Below are 5155 nucleotides of genomic sequence, written 5' to 3' on the forward strand. Positions count from 1 at the left end.
AATCAGTTGTTCCATATCTGGTTCTAACTGTTGCTTCTTGGCCCTTATACAGGTTTCTCAAGAGACATGTGAGGTGGTCTGGTACTCCCATCTCTTTAAGGACCTGCCATAGTTTGTTGTGATCCACACAGTCAAAAGCTTTAGCATAGTCAATGAAGCAGAAGTTTTTCTGGTACTCTCTTGCTTTCTCCATAATCCAGCGGATGTTGGCAATTTGATCTCTAGTTCCTCTACCTCTTCGAAACCCAGCTTGTACTTCTGGCAGTTCTGGATGTTATATGGGGCCTGTTTGCCCTGTGGTTGGCCTTCCAGAGGAGCTGGCGGTCACTGTGTTCTTTTCACTCTGTTCTTTTCACTCTCCCTTGGTCTCCTCTGTCTGTAGAAATCTAGATTGTAAACACCTGGGCCTCTCTTTGCCATAGGGACATTGGGCTGCTTGCTTGTTCCCTTGGGGTCATGTTGCTTTCCCCCCATAGGTAACCTGGGGTGGAGGGGCAGTGTTCCCTCTAAGCTGAGTGAGTGTGAGCTAGCTCACAGTTTTCTAGCCTCCGGCTCACACATTTTTGTCTCCGCTCAGGAAGGAGGGCTCCAGAGCAAACTAATCTATGCAGTCTCCAAATCGCCCGCTCACAACTTTAATGTAGGTAGTTCACAAAGTAGAATTTTTGCTCACAGGACTCCATAGCTTAGAAGGAGCATTTGGAGGGGAATAGCAGTTCTTCTGTCTTGCCACAATGCTAGACACAAGGCAACTAGGCTGGGATCTCTAGCTAAAAAAAGCAGGACCAAGTCTTGTTTTCTGTCCAGGCAGCCAGCACTGTAACATCTGCATAGGGTCGCCAATCTCCAGGTGGGGCCTGGAGATCTCCCAGAATCACAACTGACAGAGATCAGTTCCCCTGGAGAAAACGGATGCTTTGGAGGGTGGACTCTGTGCCACTGTACCCACCTGAGGTCCCTCCCCTCCCAAGCCCCGCCCTATCCAGGCTCCACCCACAAATCTCCACTTATTTCTCAAACCAGAGTTGGGAACCTTCCATCCCCATCCTAGGCAGAAGTCAAAACTCAGCAGGTGAAGCATTCCTGTAGGCTGGAGGAAGGGAGAGGAACTTCTGTTTCACTTTCAGTTTAGTTTATTGTAATTAGCCATTGGCCGTTACAAAATTACAGCGCACAAAGCTATAGGTTAGGGTCAGAATATACAAAAATTCCAAAGATCAAACTTCTGCTTTTTGTGTGGATTTTAGAGGCCCTGAAGTTAGGGTTGCCCGCTCTGGGTTGGGATTTACCTGGAGATTTGGGGGGGGGGGTTGGGAAGGGGAGAGACGTTAGCAGAGTGTAATGCCCTGGAGCCCAGAGTATAATGCCCTGGAGAGCCAGTTTGGTGTCATGGTGAAGTGCACAGACTCTAATTTGGGAGAACCGGGTTTGATTCTCCACTCTTCCACTTGCAGCTGCTGGATGACCTTGGGCAAGCCGTAGTTCTGATAAGAGCTGTTCTTGAAAAAGGGCAGTTTCTGTCAAGAGCTCTCTCCGCCCCGCCTCCCTGTTGTGGGGAGGGGAAGGGAAAAGAGATTGTAGGCCGCTCTGAGACTCCTTTGGGTAGTGAAGGGCAGGGTATAAATTCAATCTCTTCTTCTTCTTCAAAGCAGCCATTTTCTCCAGGGGAACGGATTTCTGTAGACCGGAGATCCATTGTGATCCTAGGAGATCTCCAGCCAACACCCGAAGGCTAAAGCCAAAAGTGAGTGATCACGGGAGGAGGTGGAAGTCCAAATGAAACATCCGTGACAAAAATAACGAAGTGTCAATAAAGATATATACGCGAAATTGTTTACTATAATAATTATAATCCCGTGGAAAACTCTCTTCTTTTATCGCTCACACCCATCGAATTTCGCGCAATAAAAATATCAGTTTCACAGGGATTGCTTTATTTGAGCATGTAGTGATTACAATTCTGATCAATTTCCACTTACCAGCTCTTGAAATAAACATCCTATGTTGACTCTCTTTAGCTTGGAGAAACGACGGCTGAGGGGTGACATGATCGAGGTTTATAAGATTATGCCGGGGATGGAGCAGGTAGAGAAAGAAGTACTTTTCTCCCTTTCTCATAATACAAGAACTCGTGGGCAGCTACAAGAATGGACGGCTTCAAGCTGTCTGCCCTGCTGCCATGGGGGTGGGGAGGTTGGTTGTCTTCTAATTGCCTTTGCATTCCTTCTGTGCTTCTTTGCTGCTACAACGCTTATCCCTAAGTATTGCAGGTGGGGATGTTGATGTCTGGTTTTCTTGGGGACCGTGGGAGAGTGTTTCGTTTGCAGCTTCAGCACTAAACGGCCGAAGCTCTTTCTCCCGCGCGCAGGAGGGTGGCTGATTGGCCAGGGCAAACGGGGGGTGCATACGAATACCCTATGTCCTATTATGCCCCAGGGGCAGCCGTCATTCTTAACAGTGCCTATGTTAATGCATCTATAGCTCTTCAATAAAGTATTACCTTTCCTGAAAGCGTGTACTACGTTGTTGGCTGTGGGTTCTGACACAAGCTGAAGCTTAAATACTTTGGCCACCCAATGAGAAGGGAGCCCTCACTGGAGAAGACCCTGATGCTGGGAAAGACTGAAGGTCAAAGAAGACGGGGACGGCAAAGGATGAGATGTTTAGACAATGTTGTTGATGCAATGAACATGAAGTTAAGCAAACTCCGGAGCACAACGGAAGACAGGAGGACCTGGCATGATGTGGTCCATGGGGTTGCGAAGAGTCGGACTCGACTGTGTGACTGAACAACAACAATGGAGCAGAGATCCATTAGTGGTTATTAGCCACAAGGTATAGATAGGAACTCTCGGTCTGGGGCAAGGGATGCTTGGTCTTCTTGGTGCTTAAGGGGGGGCAACAGTGGGGGGGCTTCTAGTGTCCTGGCCCCACTGCTGGACCTCCTGTTGGCACCTGGTATTTCTGGCCACTGTGTGACACACAGTGTTGGACTGGATGGGCCATTGGCCTGATCCAACACTGGCTTCTCTTATATTCTTATATCAGAACCCAAGAACACGCTCAGATAAAGCAATCCCTGTGAAACGGATATTTTTATCGCACAAAATTCGTTGGATGTGAGCGATAAAAGAAGAGAGTTTCCCACAGAATTATAAGTATTATAGTAAACAATTTCGCATATATATATCTTTATTGGTTCTTCGTTATTTTTGTCATGGATGTTTTGTTTGGATTTCCACCGCCTGGAGAGCTGACCACCCTACCTGAAGTCCTGCCCAACAACAGCAGCAAGGCAAGCGATCTGAGCCTTATCATGAGGTCTAGTAACCCACGCAACAAAAACGACTGAGCTGTGCCTTGTGTTTTCATTGTGGGGCGGGGGGGAGAGTACCGCTCTTTTGCCGCAGGAGGGGAATGGGTCTCCCAGGGAGGCAGACCAAGGACAAGACGGCCCGCTGGCAGCCATCCAAGAGGAACATTTGCCCAGCTGGTGCCGGAGCCTTCTTCCTTGTGGAGTTCCTTCTGGGAGGAAACCGGGGAAGCAGACAGGAAAAACCAGGCAGCTAAGTTGTCTTGAGTGCCTTGTGACAAAGAGACTGGAAGGGATGGGAGGGTGCACACCTGTGAGAAGAAGGAATTGTGTGTGTGTGTGTGTGTGATAGGGGAAGGAGTCACTCTTCCTTCAGAGTTCTCCGTTTCTGTGAGAAGAACCTCAGAAGAGCCCTGCTGGATCAGACCAGTGAGGGTCCATCTTGTCAGGGCCGGCTCACCCGCTAGGCGAACTAGGCATTTGCCTAGAGCGCCAAGCCCTGGATGGAGCGTGGCCAGCCCTGGATGGGGCGCCGATCCCCCCCCCCCCCGCCAAAAACCTGAACAAAGGGGCGGTCCATTTTCTTCGCTTCCTGGGCAGCTGATGCATCTCAGCGCATCGGGACTGGAGCTTGGAGCAGCGGCGGCAGCTGAAGGCAGCAGGGCAGGCAAGAGAGGCGCGGGGCCTGGAAGGAAGAGGCAAATCAGCCAGCCAGTTGCTGAAGCGGCCCTGCCCCCCCCCGACCCTGGCCTGCCTCGACGATTTTGACTCGGATCCCTTTTGTAAAATGTCCGCCCCGGTATCCTCTTAAATTATTGCCCCTCGTTTGGCACCAAACCGACTCAGGCTTTCATTGTCACGGGCATTCCTGGTTTCGGAGGCTTCTGCCCCTTCAGTTAACTCGTTACCCATGAGGCCAGGCAGAAACTGGCAAGATGGAGAACAGCGGTACCGATGCCAGCCAGACATGGGGAAATGCCTCGGAATCCTTGACCCTCCCAGCGAAACATAAATGGGAGAAAGGGAACAAGAGGAGAGAAGGGCGAGAGGTGCCCGAGACCGGTGGGGTGGAGATGGCTCGTCCCGACGGAGCTGTTGATCCTCTCGGGGCCTCCCGGGCAGGGACGGGGGTGGAGGAGCCGAAGGGAGACCAGGAAGAGAAGCAGATGACTGCTGGGGCGGGATCTCCCGTCCCTCCCGGTGTGCCAGGCAGCCCAAGCCCCCGGAGCCGGGAGGGGGGGCGGCGGCAAGGGCCCCTGATGCCTTCCCCCCCTGCCCCGGGGAGAAGCAAGGGGGTGGGAGAACCTGCAGGCGGAGAGGGGCAAGTCTTTGGGGAGCTGTACTCAGAGCCTAGTGAGTCCGGGGCAATCGTCGCCCAGTCATGGAGGGGAGGCTGGACAGTTCCCTCCTCCCTGTGCGGAGCGCAGAGGCTGGCCCCAGCGGCAGAGGTAAACGGGGAGACAGTGAAGGAGCCGCCCCGACGGCTTCTGTTCTGGGCCTCCTCCTGCCTGCTGCTCTGCCGCCTGCTAGAGTGAGTGGAGGGCGGCAGTCCGCCAAGGGACACGCAAAACTGGCCCGGCTGGGCAGAGGGAGGAGGGGAGGCCGGAGGAGCGTGGAAGAAGCAACGCGGCGGCTCCCCTCGGAGACAGGAGAAAACTCCCATTCGTATCTGGCGCAGCAAGGCCAAACTCCCTTGGCCCGTTTCAGCAGCCTCCGAAAGCACCCGGCCACTCGCCTTCACCCGGGAGTGTGGCCCGGCTTTGAGGGTTTCCAGCGCCGGGAGGCAGCCGTCCCTTAAAGGGAGAAAGGGAGGGAGGATTGGCCGGCCGGCGCCTCGGAGCA

This window comes from Gekko japonicus, unplaced genomic scaffold (genome assembly GCF_001447785.1).
Source record: "Gekko japonicus isolate JY-2015 unplaced genomic scaffold, Gekko_japonicus_V1.1 scaffold1674, whole genome shotgun sequence".
NCBI classification, from domain to species: domain Eukaryota; kingdom Metazoa; phylum Chordata; class Lepidosauria; order Squamata; family Gekkonidae; genus Gekko; species Gekko japonicus.